We start from the raw sequence: 20121 nt of genomic DNA on the forward strand, positions 1-20121 counted from the left end.
TTTTTGGTACACCACGCTTAGATACAAATTGTAAAGGCGATGAACCAAAAGTCGCCAAGCACTAGATTCTGTAACCCTACCTCTTTTAACCAATCGGAGCAAAGAGCAGAAGAAACGGTCTGTAGGCTTTGTGAATAAGCCCGCATCGTTCGTACTCGAACAAACCGCATCGTACGACAGATGCGAGTAACGAACAGATGCGACTAACAAAATGAATTTGTGAGTACCGAATCGGTACTTCGAGTCAACCGATGTACCCGTTACTCAGTAACGAATACATGCGGTTTGCTCCAGCTCTAGTGTTAGTTGTAATCCTCTTTTTATTTTCTTGAATACAGTAGACTACCGACGCAATCAAAATACTGTTATTTTCAAAAAAAAAAAAAAAAAAAAACATTATGTTTCTAATAAGTGAGCTCTAATTTTGATCATATTTATTTTTTCTCATAATAAAATTCGGTTAAAATTTATGCTGCATAAACTTGTGTAACTTTTTTTATTTCTATGCATTACTAAAGATGAAAATCTGCTTTTTTGATATCAGATTGCGTTATATATCTTAAATGGAAAGTTTAAACATTATTGAATTTGAAATAACTTTTTATATTTGTAATCATTTTTGATTTACTTGTAAATATTAGTTTACTAGAAAATATAGAAAGGATGAATCTCTAGATTCAGAAAAATGAATGTGTGTTTAAGCCTTTAGTATACGCACATACACATAGTCTCCACCATACACATACATGTATGTTGGCACAAAGGATACGAAGAGATTGCATATCCAAGGAGCTTTTGCTGATGTTGAGTTTACTTGTATTTCTCCTCTGATGAGTAACATATCATGCATGAAGACATTTGTGAGCAAAATAAGGTTGAAGATAATGTCACCTTATTTATTAACCATTTTCTGCATTACTAGTTGAGCATTAGCATACTTTAGGGAGGCATTTCTTAAAGCATTATCCTTGACTCCTAAATAGAGTGGCTAGTGTTTTTAGTGTATTTTAAATATTCTTCTTCTGAGATGTAATGAGTAATGTAGTCGCAAATATCTCTTTAACCCTTAAGTACAGAGGTTCATTTTCTGTTATGTAAACACAGAGGAGGGATCTCTCAGACAGCGCTCTATTTTATGCATTTTAAAAATATAAAATTTTAGAATAATGTACTATTGTTGTTAAATAAGCATTAATACAGTTTGCTTGTTATATTGAAGTAATTAATTCTTTTTAAAACTCTAAAATTAATGCATTAAAAATTATTTACAAAGTAAATTAAAAGTACAATATATAAAGAATATTAAAAAACTGCAGCATATTATTTTAAGCATTTTCAACACAATTTTTAACAAATTGTCTTGGTACATTCATTACATATTTTATTCTTGCAGCTGAACCATAGATAGGTAGTTTTTCTTCTTAGTCTAAGGAGACAAAGAAAGCTTATTTTACGCTTTTAAGGGTAACAGTTACATCTGGGCTAGAATAGATTCCGCTGGAAACTTCTAGCACTCTCTGAATGTGCATTTTTGTTTCACAGTTGGGTTTTGAAGCCTCCATTCCATATGTGGTTTCGCCAATTCTTATAACTTCATCACAAAATCAGTTTTTTACGTTGATATGTTACATGTGCATTAATTCCACTTACATCAAGTAACCTAAAGAATGTGGCTATTGGCCATCGCCTTGTTCTTCGACTTCTAGAATGTTTAAAACATTTTTCATCCAATGCATCTACACCTCTTTTAGTCAAATTGTAAAATTTTATTATTTCTCGATTCCCAGTTTCAAGGTTTTCTGATTTCAAATGATGCATTGAAGAAATGAGAATAACACTTTTTAATTTTTGAGGCACATATAAAATGAGAGTTATTCTATCTGTGCATAAAGGGAAGATCCTTCATTTTTCATTTCATTTTTAAAAATTTCACTTCGTATTTCTGTCTTAATTTTTTTCATACTACAGACATATGTCAAACATCTAGAGTTACGTTCCTTTACGCATTCGATACTCAAATAGTGATAAAGCCATCCACCCCCAATGCTAGTGAAAGTAACGTGAACGCAGAGGTGAAGCCTGTATGACTGTGGCTCAATTTTAAAATTATTAAAAAAAAAAAAAAAAAAAAACTAATGGATAGAGTTTAATAAAAAAATAGAAATAGTTATATTTTATGTCAACTTGAAAGTACTGAAAAGGAAAAGAATAATCATATAAATAGTTTCTCACTTCTAAAATATTGGTGCGGTCATACAGATCCCCACCTCTGTGTTTAGGGGTAAAGAGGTTATCACAAATGGCTACAGTCCCTGCTAGACGGGACTTTCCTGAGAAACGAGATTCGGGTAGCACTGGTTTAAATGGGAGGATTCCTAGAAAAAAGAGCCCTGCCTGAAGCGAAGTCACGCCTGTCTTTGGATACAATGTTGCGGCTAAGCGGGATTTTTTTCAAACCTCACCGAAAATGTCTCGGGTCTAGGGTAGAGACAACCAGTCATACGAAAGTTCTGCTTCTGAAGGATCACGTGATCCCAATCTGAGCAATAATCGATTACTGTTTGGCGTTCAAGTCTTTGTAGTAAGAGAGAATGGTAACCTATCTACGTGTGTTTCCCGGAATTGTGCGGGTTCTGAGAATTGTCCCTTTCGACGTCAAGTCCCACATAGCCGAAACATAAAGTGATTTGAACCTTTGATAACCTCACAGAATTTCCACTGGAAAGCTCTGTAAAGTCAAGGAAATGAAAAATGTTCGATGTAAAATTCAGAATGTATCTAAAAGAGAGTAAAGAGAAAAGAATGATTTATGGATTACCCACTCAACTAATAAAAGTTCATGTTTTAAATAATACCAAGAAAACAAAAACTGACTCTTGAAAAGAAGCAAATGAAGATTTAATTTAATCTTTGTTTTTGTTCAGAAAATTTATCTACCTGATACCGAATACAGTTGTATCAAACTGTAGCTGTGTTCTCTGTCTGTCAGTGAACTGTTGTTCACTCTTCTGTTTAGAAATATAACTATTCTGTTGCTTTTTTCTTTAGAAATTTAATTGTCCAGTAGGAGTGATCATGTGGTTGTACATTATACAGTCAAAAGTCGTTAATTCGGACACCCATAATCAGGAATGATTTATAATCCGGACCTCAAAGCTAAAAACTTTCTGCGCATGCGCCGCGTTGACACATGCGCATAGGCGTTTACGCGTGCGCGTAAGACCTTTTACGTCTGCTCATATGCGTGTGCGCAAGCGCAGAATACGTTTTTGCGTGCGTGTTTTATGTATAACGGACGGTATAAGCTAAAATTATCTAATTATCTATTTCAGTTAATGTTGATGATTGCGTTGTTCCTTAATTTTTGAATTGGATCCGGCTTATTATTTATTGCAGACTGTAAGAGCAATACTATAAAAGTAAACTTGAACTTTCGATTATGTCATATAGAATTTCCGATTCTGGAGCTCCCAAAGGATCGTATAAAACGAAAGTATGTTTCCATGTCCATCAAACAAAAAGTGGAATGGCTGCAAAAAATGGATAAAGACATGAAGAATGTGACAGAGAGGTTAGTGAAAACGAAAAAATTTCAATTGACCAGTTAGTCGGTATTCTCGGCACAGCAATTAACGGGACTTGAACAGCGGAACTTTGTAACTGAACAAGAAATTATGTCTTGTTATAGAATTAAAGAGAAAGTACTATCACATAAAACGAAGCAACTTGAACAACTTACATTGAAAGAAATGTTTAATAAAGTAAACAAATAAATATTAAGCTTTTTTTTTTTTGTAAATTTTGATACCCTTTAGATCATAATTGTTCTTTATTTCATAAATTACGGTTTCATATTTTTGATTTTAGAATTTCTGCATGCCATCTTACGAGATTTAAACTGATGATCTATAATACGGAAGAATCAATAATCCGTAATCGCCGAAGTCCCGATGAGTCCGGATTAACGACTTTTGACTGTAGTCAATAAATTATATTAAACACTTTTTCCAGTTCAGTGTAATTCTTAACTCAGCTTTACTTTGTAATATTATTGGGATGTCAGTTTATTAGGAAGATTTATTATAAATTCCCCCCCCTTTTTTTTTGAAAGCTACACACGTTTTTAGCTAATCTTTGGAATATGGTAACAGGTAGTTTGGTGACATTTTGGTAAGACGTTAAAGGTTACTAGCTAGGACTTTAGCAGTGTACATGGATAAAGTCAAGAGTGTGCGCAATGCCATTTTTGTGCAGTTCTGGGATGTTTTTTTTTTAAGTGAAAATAGGTCGACGTGTACATGGATACCGTGTATGTGCAATTCTTAAAAACGTGGCAAGCAGTTTGCGATTCTGCACTTTTGCCCAATTCTGCACCTAATCTTCGTCATGATTAAGCACTTTAGTTCCATAAAAGTTCTAGCATAAGCGTAATTCGGCTAGCAGATTGTTGGAAAAAAATGTTGAGTAAAAAAAAAAAAAAAAAAAAAAAACCTTTACTTTGTGAAAACAAAATGGTGTCCAAACAAAAAACTAGTTGCTGTAGCAGGGCTGGTCGCCAAATTTTCGCCAAAAAGTTACCATAATCCAAAGATTAGCCATTTTTTTAATCGCTTTAATGTATACTTTCTATATACAGTGAAGTCTTGGTTTGCAAATATAATTTGTTCCCAAAAGGAATTCATCAAGTGAAATGTTCATAAACTGAAGCAATTTTCCCCGCAAAAATTAATGTAAAATAGATTAATTTGTTTCCAGATTATAGATAATTGTTTATTTAAACTTTACAACAGTGCAAAATGTAAATCGTTAAATATAGTCTCCGAGATCCTAACTTAGCAGGACTTTGGCAGTTTAAAATATTTGAAATTTCTGGATTTAGGAGCATCAGTTTAAATTCAGTAAGATGATATACGGAAATTATAAAATTATAATTCAGTTAAATAGCTGTTTATAAAGTATAATTGCGATCTTAAGAGAATTAAAATTTACAAAAGAAGCTCAATAATATTTGTTTGTTTTATAAAGCAATTCTTATGTAACTTAGTTATTTTATTTTTTGTCATAGCGCTTTTTTTTTAATTTTGTAAATAGATATAAATTATTGTTCAGTTACAAAGCTCCATTGTTTTAAGTTTTGTGATTACTGTGTTGAGAATTCCCACTGAACTCTCAAACTGAAATCTTTTTTGTTCTAGAAAATCTCTTTGTCACTTTTTTCACACACAATATTAAATAGGTAAAATAGATGAAAACTTAATTTTGAAGTACCTTATGAAGGAGAGTAGATGGCATAAGAGGAAAATGGTAAAAAAGTTATAATTTTGATGCAAAATTTCATTCCATAAAATCATCAGGAAATGGTCTTTATTGTGCAGTCACTTAAGATTTTAAGGGTAAAGTGCAGAATCATCCACTTATTTGTTTGGCGCTTTTTACAAGAGTAAAAAGAACTAGACTTTTGTCAATTTTCTTTGACTATTTAAGTGAAAATAGGTCGATGTGTACATGGATACCGAGTATGTGCAATTCTTAAAAATGTGCCAAAAAGCGGGTGATTCTTCACTTTCACCATTTTTAATTTGTTCTAAGTGCCACTCAACTCTACCAGAGAATTCAGCGAGTCTCAGTTTCACTTAAAATTTGTCCAATGTGATTTGTTTTTGTCTACATTTTGAAATATTTCTAAAGTGTGATATGGCATTATCATTGAAAATGTTAAGTTTGAGGTCTGATAGTGCTTTATCAATGTGATACCATTAGGGAAATCTTTGTATCTTACCCCATTATGCACAAATTTCTCAGGTCAGAAAACTAATATTGTTTTTTTCCCTATTCTTTTAAAGACATTTTATCCACAATCGGTCATCTTTTGGCATTGCTTTGGAAGTTGCTATAATAAGTTTATTTATTATAGTCCTATAGTAATTTGTCCACCAGCAGCCGAGCGGTAAAGACGCTGAACACTGGTAGTTCAGTCCGAGGTTCGAATCCCGTGAACGTGCTGGCTGCGTGGGCGTTTTCGTGGTTTTCTTCATGTGTAACATGTATACGACCCAGTTGCCCTTAGAAAGTCCTCCACGAAGGCATCCCTCCCTTTAAGCAGATATCCCGCGTGTGCTTTGCCATAATTAAATAATCCAATCCAATCCATCCTTTAGTAATTTCTCCATCTCTTCAGTGTTAACTTTCTAGCCTTTGGTTTTGCCTACAAACATGGTACAGTACAAAGTCCAAATCTGGACTGGTCGGGACTTGGCGATTTGGGATTTGGGATTCTTCCAGATAATAGATCATCAGTTTAAATCTGCTAAGATGGCATGCAGAAATTATACAATTAAGAATATGAAATCATAATTTATGAAATAAACAATTATGGGTACTTTTTTGTTTCGACAGTGCAAATCTCATCAAGCAGACTTTATTGGCGACCACACACCATATACACATAAAAAATGTTAACAAATGTTAGTTCTAAGAAATTTTTATTTTGAAAAAAGACATGAATTTAAGAATTTACTATGCTTTCATGGTACTACATCCTGATTTGCTGTTTCATATCATGTGACTCCAAGTGATAAACATTTCATGTAAACTATGCTACAAAAATCTGATTCTCTCAGTAATTATCTACATTAATTTCAAGTTAAATCTTAATTTGGATGACAAGTTTAGATGAAAGAATTATTTCAATTCTTACAAATAGCTTCCTCGGAAATTATGTGAAACCGCAGTGCTTTACTTCGCTAGCGCATTCTCATTAGAATTGATGAATTTAACCCTTGACTTTGCCTTTTCTATATTTTCGGTTGAGCGGTGTGATTGTATCCTAATTGACTTAAATACTGCGAATGGCATTAGGGCATAAAATTGAACTATCTGGTAAAAATTCTATGTGATTGTGTGGCAGTATTGAAAGAAACAATCATAAGAAATGGTTGCGACTTGTTTTGAAAATGAGGCGTAAAAGGTTACCAGCAAGGAAATTCTGTTTGGCATCGGTTGTACCATTTTTCGCAACTTTATCGCTTGCATCGGCAAAATGGAAAAGTGCGCAATTATGATCTAAAGGGTATCAGAATTTCCAAAAAAAAAAAGCTTAATATTTATTTATTTACTTTATTAAACATTTCTTTCAATGTAAGTTGTTTAAGATGTTTCCACAAAAAATTCAAAAAGTTCCTTTTTCTTGAGTCGTATATAGTGGTCTTTCCAATGCCATACTTCTGCATAATTTTGAAACGGATAGGCCTTATCCATTTTTTGCAGCAATTCCACTTTTTGTTTAATACATCAAAACATGCTTTCGCTTTGTACATCCTTTGGCAGCTCCAGAATTGGAAACTCTTTTTGACATAATCGAATGTTCAAGCTTGCCATAATAATAGGTTTGCAAAAAATAATAAGCTGGATCAAATTAGAAGATCAGGGAGCTGCGCAGTTTGCTACATTAATTGAAATGCCCTAGAATCAGTAAAGATAATTTTTGCCTAGCTTAATAGAGTCCGTTATACATTATTGGCTGTGTATCACAAGATTTGCAACGAAAGCCAAGTTGTTTCGCTAAATTTTGTCTTGCTCCTACTGCGTGCTGATTTAAGCCTGAATTGTATTAGTTATTTACTATACCTATGTTTATTTCTCGCAAATGCTTAAAACTAATCCGAATCCTGAATGAATAAACTCCCACATATACTTAAGGCTTTATATAGGGCCGACGCTCGATACTGCCTGGTGCAGTCTCTATGGGTCCTAAATTCTGCTACAAAGTGCTTTCCTAAGTTCTAAATTTTCACCACACCTAAACTTTGGATCCCAGCGCTTTCTCTAAATCATAAAAACTTCTCATCCCTTAATTTTGCCGCTCAGTGCTTCCCCAAATTCCAAAAATTTCGTTTTTTCTAAATTCTGCCGCCGCTTCTAGGTTTATGGTGAATAACATATCAGTTATTTTTAATTAAAATAGCACTAAATGTAATCTTTTGGCCTGTGAGTTTTAATAGCGAAATCTATTTTTGTTAAATTTTTCTCGTCAACATTTCTTAGAGCATTTAAAAATCTATAATCATCGCCAAGCGTAATGTTAGCAGAAAAGGTTGCCTTACTCTTGTTGTTCAATTGCTAATGTAAAAAAAGTTTAGACATCACAGCATAAGTTATTATTGAAGCTGTCTCATGTATTGATAAACATGCGATGATGAAAGCAAAATATAATAAATAGTGACTCGCCAAATGGGCATTGGGTATATAAAATAGGTGAATTTTTCTGTTTGAGATGTATGCCAAGTAGATACTCAATTACGGAGCCAGATTAACAAGTTTATGCTTACATGATTGTTTTTCCATAACGAGGTATTTTATTTAGTGCCTAAGTGAAATTAAGAATCGGAATTTTTAAGTGAAAATCTCCACATATTTTATTATAGAAGGAAAAATCAAATGCGCATGCTTAAAGCATTAATAAAAAAAAAATATTTTTGGCTTTGAGGTCCGGATTTTAGATCATTTCGGATAATGGACGTCCAGATTTCGGGCTTTGTACTATATATCATGAAACACAAAAAACATCCTAGGTGTCAATAAGCACTCCAAGTCTCTACCTGCAACCCAATGTGGCCATTGTTTTTTCAGGGTCAAATTCATGATTATCTAAGTTATTTGTTGATAGGCTTTGTAAATGAGAACTAAGCATTGAAAAATATTAAAGTGATGCATTCATGGACAAGCAAATGTGTTGTTGCCCCTTCGATGACCACTTACAGAAATTAAATGTAAATGAAATATAAATGGATTAACATGGGGCCATTATGCTTTTAGGATCCCTGGGCAAGCACTCAGCAGACCCATGTTATGGCCCAGCACACAGGTTACCTTGAAATGCCTTTGAAAATCATATGTTGCCAACTTGAGACATTGCCAGTCTTCCAATGTGCTTTTTGTTAAGAAAGAACATTTTAAAATTTATTCACAAAGCAAGGCATTTATGATCCAAGGTTTCCATGTATGTATATTATATATACAATACAAAGTCCAACATCTAGACTCGTCAGGACTTTGGCAATTCCAGATGTGTTACCTTTCTGGATATTAGACCATTAGTTTAAGAGGATTGATTACATGTAGATATTAAAAATTTAAAATAGGTATTTATGAAGTATGAAGTATTTATACTTGTAAGGGAATCAAAAATTTAAAAAAAAAAAAAAAATTTGTAGCTTTATTAAACATTTCTTTTGGTGTAAGATTTTTAATTTGCTTTGTATTTTATGCTGATACTTTCTCTTTGATTGTGTAGGTAGACAGAATTTCTTGTTCAGTTACTGTGGTATTCTTATTTATTGTTATTGACAGTACTAAAATTAAATTGCATTATATACAATGATATTATCACAATGTACCATTTAGTGTTCTGTTTTATGTGCAATTCATTAAAGTATAAAGACCTTATTTTATTCTAATGAATTATTTTTTATTTTAGAAACTTTCTTTTCCCTTCTGATTTCAGTTTCCTGCCAGAATATAAATTTTAATGACGTAGTATACTAATCTAAGTTACTTTGGAATCGGTATTTAACCCTTTATCGGGCCCAGGTCATTTATTTTCAAAATTCATATTTTATGCAACTATTAGGGAAAAGTAGCTCATTTATGACCAAAAATGCTATTTTTGGAATTCAGTTGTTGTTGTTTATAATAGGGGTGGTAACATATTTACCACCGCTCGATATAAGCAATGGCATTTTACTGAGTTGTGAAAAAGAAAAAAATCATAATTACAAAAATATCACAAATAAACATGTATTTTTGATGAAAACTATTTATTCTTGATTATTTAAATATACATATAATATAAAATCGATGATTAATATAAAATTGATTACAGATATAAATATAACCAAATGCACTACTTCTATTGATTTTAATTTTTATTTATAACATGAAGCAGCACAGAATGGTACATGACATGTTGAACATAACACTTTGGTGCATTTCTGATTTACTTTTATGCTGCAATATTTGCATCTTCTGTAACTTTCTCCTCTGATTGGCATGTGTGTTCTAACATTAGTTGTTTGGATTTCCCCTTGGAATAGCATTTTCCTTTTTCGCTGATACCCAGTTTGATTGCAGTTTTCATTTTTTACTAGAGAAGCCTCCAATTAGGCTGCGAGCTACTCTCAACCTAAATTCAAGTCTTTTTCCCAGTGTAAACTTCAGACTGATATAGGTAACCAATTGATGCGTTTTATCTAGACCAAATCTTATAAACTCTTTTTACAGGCTTCCCTGGCATATATTGCTTCATTGTGGACCTTCCTTTGAATTTTACCATTTTTTCATCAATAGATTAAATTCTGAATATTTTTCTTGAATTTTTATATAAATGGGTGATCAAAGAACGCATTTACTGTAATTTGTCAAATTCTGGCTCATTTCAAGGGACAGCCTTTTGATTGCCATTGATATGCAAATTTGAAAGGATATTTTTTAAATCTCTTTGCTGGCATAATTGACGAGATTTCTTGATTATTGAAAAAAAGAGTCAGAAGACCAGTACAAATCTAAGGTAATTTATTGATTCCCTTCATAATTAGGATTTCCCGAAAAGCCTGCGGTTCTTGCGTGAGGGAGTTCTTTTTCGGAATCTTCAGGATCTGAAGGCAGTGCAAAATAAAGCTCTACAGCTTCCTCGGTGATTATTTTTTTTTCTTCAATGCGTTTACCTAAAATAATATTCATTACATATAAATAGTTACTTATATTTTGAAATCACTTGAACATACTGATCAAAATATTACCTTTATAGCATTCTAAAGTAATATTTTAATTCTAATTTCTAAATACATAAATATTTATCTAATCCTAAATAAATGCTAAAATATTTTCCATAATATTTATAATTAATATTAGAAATAATTAATTACTGAAATGCTAATATAAAAGTATTAGATGTACAAAGAAATCAAGTACCATGCCAAACAAAATGCTATTTCTAAAGCGAAACATATTAGTAAAACTGTGTTTCTATCAGGCAATGGTAAATTATTTACCACCTCTAAAATCACTAAGCGTGCCGTGGTAAATAATTTACCACCAAATTCAAATATGTATAAAACAAAATATTTCGCTATATTTTTTAAATGCCTAATACAATTTAGCTATCAAACCTTTAAGATGCAATAAAATAAGAAAAGAGTACATGCTTACCCTTTCCATTTTGCTTGTAAACTGGATGAATGCAGAAATGTTGCGTTTTACGTAGCCTCTACAGCCATCTATTACAGAAAATGTGAAGCTCTGGTTCCAGAAGAATATTCCTGATATCGGGCGCTGGTAAATAATTTTCCGTATGCTGCTAGAAAACAAATTGCTTAGTGGTAAGATATTTACCACTGCCTGTAAAAGGGTTAAGCAGTGGTTTTAAGAGTGGAGAGATAGTTTCGAATTTATGCCATGTGTTTGAAGTAGCTTTGTTCATGAATAGTTGGTGCTTAGCCACTCTTTTTAGATTATATTGAAATTTGAGGTTTGGCTTTGCTATGTGCAGCTGATTTAGCGGTTTAGATAACGTCACAGCATGTCGGGTAGCCAAGATTATTTTATTGTGACTGTACATCTAATTTTTCAGTTAAGTTACTTAGCCACGAGGGGTAGTAGATTGTGAGCACCGAGCGAGTGTATTTTCTGTTAAATTCAAATGAAAAGGTTATTTAAAACTTCTACAGTCATCCTTTTCTTTCAAGACCTAGCGAGAATTTGCTACTTGGTCTTTTCAGCTAGGGTCTACACTGTATCGTTCCAAAACATGACTAGAAGACTCTGCAAAAACTTTGAGATTCTTAAAGAAAATGATTTACTATATTTACAACAGTTTAATCAACTAAAACAGCCTATGTGCTTTATTATTTTTTTTTCATTTTTTTCAAAATGGAAACCCGTTTGAAGCCAGTAAGATTGGAGCATAATCTAAATGGAAGCACTGGAAAATAACATTTTAAAATTTCCTCACGCAAGTGAAGGAGGCAACTGAGAAAAGAAAATTACAGCTGTTGTGCAGTTTCATATGTGCAAGTGTGTATTATATATTAATGATTCAAAACTGTATGATAATGCAATTAGTGTTCTAGATTCATTGTATGTTACTAAAAGAAATGAAATAACTGGTTGTAATGAAAGTTTTCCACCAAGAAACATTCTTTATAAAGTTAAAAAAAAAAAAACATGAAAGCAGTACCTTTAGTGCTTGTAGTAATCACCACCCAAATCTATGATTTTCTGCTAAGGTTTTGGTAGTTTTTCAAAGCCTTTGGCCCAGAAACTTGATGGGCACGAGTCCAAAAACAGACCAACCTCATTTCGGACGTCCTGTGCAGAATGGAAGATAGCACCATCAAAATGTACCTGCAGGTGTGACAAAAGATAGAAGTCTGAAAGAACGATGTCGGGCCTTTATGGTGGGTATGGCAAAGGATCCCATTCGAGTCTGTACAGAGTCCAACCATTGAATGCAGTTGCATGTGGTCTTGCATTATCTTGATAGAGCATAACCTTTTTGTGCCGGAACTCAGTTCATCATTTTTCCTTAATAGCAGCATCAACATGGACTAGCATCTCACTGTATGTCTTACTGTCGAGGGTTTTACCTTTTTCCAGATACTTTGTGTGGGTAATACTATGGCAATCTCATCAGATACAAAGCATTATCTTTTTGTTAGTCAAATTGTGTTCTGCATCTATGCCAATGGGCTCACCGGGCGCAGACCAACCTCCTTTTCTGTTTGTGTTGTCGAAGTAAATTCACTTTTTACCACAAGTGATGATGCGGTCCAGAATTTTCTCTTTGCGGGGATATTTCAGAAGATTAGTGCACCCCTGAACACATCTGTCCTTATCTACTTGAGTCAGCTCGTGCAGCACAAAGTGATTGAACTTGTATGTCAAGTAAATGCAATGCATAGTATAACTAATGGACATGGCATTAACAACTAACTCTTTAGTAAGCTCTTGAGTAATTAGACACTGATCCTTCTACAAGTTCTGGCAGGCGGGCCTCATCAACATCAATGGGCTGGCCAGAACACTCCCCTTCTTGAATGTCATAGTCATTGTTTTTGAACTTTTGGTACCAAATCTGCACAGTGTCATATGATACAACATTGGTGCCTAAAGCAGTATACATGATTTAGTGACATTCTGTAGCTGACTTTTTGCAGTAGTAGGAAATAAATATAGTATTCTGGAAGTAAATGATGGTTCTAGTGTGATAGTTCCATTTCAGACACCTTGTACTAAATAATAACGATGTGTTCTAAAGCAAGTCATACATTTGAAAATAGTTATTAGAAAATGACAGTATTTCATTAGAAAAGCTTATGGTCAAGCTAGAGCATAGGCGACAGTAAGCCTAGCGAATTGCTTCGTGTGATGCAGCACTACTTCAAGTCGCATACTATTGCCGACTCCCTTATGTTAGAGTTATTTTTACAGCAATTGCCTGCAAACGTTCAATGTATTCTGTCATCCATTTCCCCACTATCACCATAAAATGCCAGAGGTGGCTGATCGAATTTTGGAAGTTACTGTATCCGAGGTAAGCACAGTTTCAAATTCTTCCTATGTTGATATTACCATTAATATAGAATCTAGACTTCTAGAGAAGTTAAAAGAACTCTGTAAAAAATTAAATTCCTTAAGAAGGTCGAGAAGTCATTCTCGTAAACGATATAATCAATCTGCTTGTCATTGAAGTCCTTCACCAACAGCAGCTTTGGACATTTGCTGGTATCATCAGCAGTTCAAATGAAAAGGAAAAAAGTGTACACCGTCATGTTATTTTCAGGAAAATGCCAATGGGCAGGTGTAGCGGCAACATATATCCTGCCATCAACGTCTCGTATTCATACGAGATTGAAAATCAAAGGTGAATTTTCCTATCAACAGAGCTTCTGAACCAAGTTTAATTCCTGCTAATAAATATGAAAAAAAGACAGACTCCAATTCAAATTTTTAATGCCGTGAATGGCACACCGATTCAGGTTTATGGTAAAAAATTATTATCCCTTGATTTTGGTTTAAGAAGAAATTTTATATTGTGTTATTTTGCATCATCTATTTAAGTATTTAGTTACTACCTGTATCTGCGTCATTTCCTTCATCACTGGGGGGAGGATCTTTATAGTGATGCATTCTACTTCAGGAGTACTGCTGTAGTCACTCTTCCACACTCTCCTTCCCCACTGCTACGTCAGTGGACAAGGCGCCGACGCACACATCTGTACTCGTTTTTCTGCTAATATTATTGGTGGTGTGAATAAAATATTGTTTTATAAAATGCTAACGTTCATCTCATAGCTGTATCTAGGATCACAACATGCTCATAGCCACTCCCAGCACCACAAGAACAAAAATGATGATAATAAACATTTGGCAGTAGTTACTCCTATTCGTTCCAGAAAACGTTTCTTTTGTGGAAGAGGCCATCATTTGCAGAGTGTTTTCCCAGCTAGGGATGCAGTATTTCGAGGATGTGGTAAAAAGGGCTGTTATCAAAAGGTGTGAAATTTATACACTATCAATCAGCTTTCGATGCTTCCTCATTGCTTGAAAGGTTAACTAAAGTCCTAGTAAATAGACTTCAGCTGAATGCCTTAATTGATACTGGCAGTTCCCTCAGTTTTATAAATCAGTGTTTTGTAATAAAATGTTGAATTCAACTGAAACCATATTTTGGTAGAATATCCATGGTTAAATCTTCTCTAAACTCATATATTACAGGTTGTTCTTTAGTTACTATTAAATTGCAAACCCATGTATATACTAACAAAGAGATGTTAATTATGTAAAACCTTTGTGCAGGCTTTCTTATTGGCATGATTTACCAAATGATCATTCTTCTGTTGAAATAGAATTCAAAGGTGACTGACCATCTCTTAGAATTTATTCATTAGCAACTGTTCATATATCTCCTGGCCCCTGTGTCATCGTTCTCTAATTTAATCTGATGGTAGACAAACTTAAGTAGATAAAACATTCGTTGCTGCAAAAGTATATAAATTAATCCCAAAATTCCTTCTTTCCAAAATTGAAGAGTTGATTTCACTGGTATCAAAATATGAAATATTTAGTACAATTGACCTTCGAAGTGCTTATCATCAGGTTCCTGTAAAAAAATCAGAGAAACACTACATATCATTTGAAACTGCTAGTCAACTACATCAATTTTTACATGTTCCATTTGGTGTGTGGCAAGAATGAAGCTGATTGACCCTATCTTGATGAAGTAACTATATGTGACAAGAATGAAGCTGAGCATAATAATAACTAATAGAGAGATTTATGGCTGCAGCTAAAAAATATAACCTAACCTTGAATGAGCAAAAATGCGCATTTTCCACGAAATCTGTAAAATTGTTGGACTAACTCTGTATCTAATAATATAATGAAACTTAATTCTAACAGATTGAAACCACTGATGGATTTATCAATTCCTAGAGATATAGCATCTCTGCAGCAAATAATACTATGAATGTTTGCGAATTTCTGCCGTTGCATTCCCAGTTTTTCTGAGAAGATTCATAATCTTTTGACTAAAGGACCTTTCTCCCCTTAGTAAAGATGCAAAGCCTTCATTTCCCTCAAGAGAGATATAGCCAAAGCTTCTTTAGCTGCAATTGAGGAGCTACATGAACATTTGCTAATGAACAAATTCTAAGAGATGGTCAATCACCTTTGAATTCTATCTCGACAGAAGAATGATTATTATGTAAATCATGCCAATATACCATTCAGAGTTGACTGATGCTTCTGAATTAGCAATAGCAGTGAGCCTGAGTTAAGCTGGTTATCCTATAGCTTTCTTCTCTACAACACTAAACTCTTCAGAATAAAAGCCCTCTTATATTGAAAAAGAAGCTTATGCTATTGTTGAATCTTTACGAACTCGAGATACTATTTAATTGGTAGGCACTTTGAAGTTTATACAGATCAAAGATCAGTGGCATTTATGTTTGATGCAGTAAAATTAAAGAGAAAATTATATGTTGGCGGTTAGAACTTGCTTGTTTCAAATTTGATATTATATATCGCCCCGGAAGTAAAAATGAAACTGCAGACACTTTATCAAGAATAAATGCAGCTGTAAGACCTTAAATAGATCTAAAGGCATTACAAGATGAACTTCATCCTGGAATAACTTGAATGTATTACTGGATGGGATCTAAAAATTTGTGTTTTTCACTAAAAGAAATTAGAGCAACTGTGAATTCATGTTTATGCTGCAGTGAAGTAAAACCTCACTTCTGTAGATCTGAAGGGCACTTAATTGAAACAACTGCACCTTTAGAACGACTAAATCTAAATTTCAAAAGTTCTTTGCTTTTTATTAAAAGCTTCCAGGAACCGGTTCCTTCTTATTATTGTGGACGAGTTTTCAAGATTCCCTTTTGCAATACCTTGCACTCATATGTCATCTGCTACTGTTATTGCTCACCTGCAAAATATTTTCTCAATTTTTTAGATGCTCGCTTACATACATTCTGATAGAACATCTTCATTTATGTCTCGTGAGTTAAAAATCTTTCATAACTTCACCTGGTATAGCAACAAGTCACACAACTGCATATAATCCTCAAGGAAATGGCCAAGTAGAGAGGTACAATGGAATCATATGGAAAACCATCCAGCTGGCACTAAAACCAAAGAAAATGACTATTGAATATTGGGAAGGAGTTCTTCAGTCTGTTTTGCATTCTATCAGATCATTCTTATGTACAGCAACAAATGTCACACCACATGAACATTTGTTCATCCATGCTAGAAAATCATACAGTGGATGTTCTTTACCTACATGGTTAACACAACCTGGAACAGTATTAATGAATAACCATACACGAGCTACTAAATATGAACCTATTATGCGGGAAGTAGGGCTCGTTGAGGCTAACCCAGATTATGCTTATGTTAAACTTCCAGATGGTCGTGAAACCAGCATTTCAGTATCATATTTAGCACCTAGAGTCATATACATGCCCATGATATTGAGTTAGATGAAAACCAACAATTTTCTGATTCTTTTGCCCAACCGAATAAAGATTTGGCCACTGAAGCTCCTGAACCCGTATAAAAAACTGTAAGAAAATCAACGGTCCCAAGACTGAATGAAAATTTGGCCACTGAAGCTCCTGAACCCATATCAAAAACTGTAAGAAAATCAACAGAAGAGTATTCCCAAGACCAAATGAAAATTTGGCCACTGAAGCTCCTGAACTCGTATCAAAAACTGTAAGAAAATCAACAGAAGAGTATTCTCAAAACGGTTATTTATTGTGCCATAGCAGACATGAGGCTTTTGAAAAGATTTCAAAATAATTACTTGCATGAGAGTGAATCCTTGCATCCAAAAAGGTAGAGATGTCAGCCTCCTTATATGGCAGACTATGTAACTTATTAATAATCTTTGGAAGGTGTGAATGTGGTATTATGAGATTCTTAAAAAGATTTACTATATTTACAACAATTACTAAGTTTGCATTGTTCAGTTATTCAAGTCCTGTAATTGCTGCACCGAGAATTCCCACTAAATTTTCAGTTGAAATTTTTTCATTCCAAACAACTTCTCTGTCGCTTTTGTCACTAGTGGTCGTGCTATTTTCTGGCTTTAGAATCATATTACAGATTTCTTCATCTGTTAGTTGATTGATGTTTGTGACATTGATCATAATAGAAAATTTTGTGTTATGCCATCTTCATCTGCTACTCTTTCTCCCCAAATTCCACTTTTTGTTTGTAATATCTGTCTGAACCTGAGTGTGTGCTTAACTGAATAACGAATCAGTTTTTCTCAATTTAAACCGTACTAAATATAATGTTTTGGCCAATGAGTATCAATTACAAGATCTATTTTATGCATATGGAAAGAAATTTCTGTTAAATTTCTCTTCATCAACATGCAGCAGAGTTATCTGGTCTCATGCGGTGATGAAATCAAAAAATAACAAGTAATGATTTGGCAGGTTGGCATCATTGTTGAAGGGAAACTAAGATTCGGGAATCTGTTTTGGAAAAAAATCAAATGTGCAAGTGTTTAACAAAAAAATTGCTCTTGATCCAGAGGTTTGGATTTTAGATCATTCCAAATATTGTATATATGTCTGGATTTCGGACTTTGTACTGTGTATATCTTTCATTTGCTGTACAGTATCCCACATTTGGTGTCAAGGTGTGCATAGTAACTCTTGTCTCTTACAGTTACAGTATGTCTATCCTCATCTTTAAAGAAAAATAGTTTGATAATACAGTCAAAAGTCGTTAATTCGGACACCCATAATCCGGAATGATCTATAATCCGGACCTCAAAGCTAAAAACTTTCTGCGCATGCGCCGCGTTGACGCATGCGCATAGGCGTTTAAGTGTGTGCATAAGACCTTTACGACTGCGCATTTGCGTGTGCACAAGCGCAGAATACGTTTTCGCTGCGCGTATAATGTGTATAAGCTAAAATTATCTAATTGTCTATTTCAGTTAATGTTGATGATTGCGTTGTTCCTTAATCTTCGAATTGGATCCGGCTTATTATTTTTTGCAGACTGTAAGAGCAATTTTATAAAAGTAAGCTTGAACTTTCGATTATGTCAAATAGAATTTCCGATGCTGGAGCTCCCAAAGGATCTACGAAAACGAAAGTATGTTTCGATGTCCATCAAACAAAAAGTGGAATTGCTCCAAAAAATGGATAAAGGCATATCCTTTGTTTATCTAACCGTTCCGAAATCTGTTTATCAATAATTTCACGCTGCTCTGCGTGGGGGGGGGGGACGTGGCGGCGCGCAATGAACTGGAAGTTGATCTGTCAACACTATCGTTATCTTCAGGGCAGATGCTTTTATTTTATTTGGATTATAATTCCTTATTAAATGTAGTATTTCATCTCGATGTACTTAGTCTTTGATATCATTTAAATCAAATTCCTCATCGTTATAAATATCACGAATACAAATCAAATAGTTTTCTGGTTGCAATTTTCTAATTTCGGCTATGCATAATGTATGCTTTACGCATGCGCGCGTTGAAAGAAATGTTTAATAAAGTAAACAAATAAATATTAAGCTTTTTTTTTTTTTTTTTTGTAAATTTTGATACCCTTTAGATCATAATTGCTCATTATTTTATAAATTACGGTTTCATATTTTTAATTTTGTAATTTCTGCATGCCATCTTACCAGATTTAAACTGATGATCTATAATCCGGAAAAATCGATAATCCGGAAACACCGAAATCCCGACGAGTCCGGATTAACGACTTTTGACTGTATAAATCTAATGCATATCCTAAGTCGTGCTTTCGAGACATGAAAAACACAAGTTGAATTTCGTCAATTGGCCCTCTAATGATAGAGATATGAACTGTCTCTTCCCTCCCAACACAGTGTACATATATAATTTAATAAATATTGAATAATCTAAAATTCACTGAGTTCGAAAACAAGTTTTTCTAATACTTGTGCAATAGCTATAAATTAAGATAATAATTTATTTCCTAAATATTAATTATATTATCTCCTAATATAAATTTAGTAGAATGTATCAAAAAAGAGGGTACCCATATGTAGGAAGTTTTATTCCAAAAATTGTGTTTTAAAGTAACTTGTATGTAAATCATGAAAAAATATTTTAAGGGGATTTGAATTTAAATCATGATTAACAAAATTTTAAACTTTGAAAATGAAATTGAAAAAACAAGTAATTATCACTATTGATCAGAAATTAGTTGACTTTTCAAGGGGAACAAACCAACTCCCGTTCAATGAACAATAATTAATAAATGGGAAGGTGTTTCGTCTTTTACTCAAGTAAGATTGAGGATGCCAAACTGGCAAAAAGTTAGGCCAAAATGGGAGTTCCGCGAAGTGACGGGATTTATAACCAAAGTAGAGTACCAAAGAACTTATTCTGAGTGAAGCATTTTTACTAATACAAGATTCTTTAGAAATTTTGAGTGAAAAGCCAATTTATGTAGTAAAATTTACAAGATACTTGAGTAAATGTCCCCCGGCACCTTCGCTTTTATGCATGTTAATTCAAGACTATTTTTATAAAAATAAACATAATAGTCCGAAGTCCCGACG

The 20121-nt window shown here is 33.6% G+C and overlaps 1 protein-coding gene across 1 annotated transcript in view; it reads left to right on the top strand.

Annotated features, from left to right (window-relative positions):
- Positions 1-258: 258 nt before the first annotated feature.
- Alg12 (Alg12 alpha-1,6-mannosyltransferase) overlaps positions 259-20121 on the top strand; it is a 191244-nt gene continuing 171381 nt past the window's right edge. Inside the window, exon 1 of the mRNA XM_085817381.1 lies at positions 259-411. The gene's annotated coding sequence lies outside the window, so the exon portion shown is untranslated. The remainder of the gene's footprint in view (positions 412-20121) is intronic.

The sequence above is a fragment of the Stegodyphus dumicola genome, chromosome 5 (assembly GCF_044657685.1).
Source record: "Stegodyphus dumicola isolate Sdum_Otavi_A_Nest chromosome 5, ASM4465768v1".
NCBI lineage: Eukaryota > Metazoa > Arthropoda > Arachnida > Araneae > Eresidae > Stegodyphus > Stegodyphus dumicola.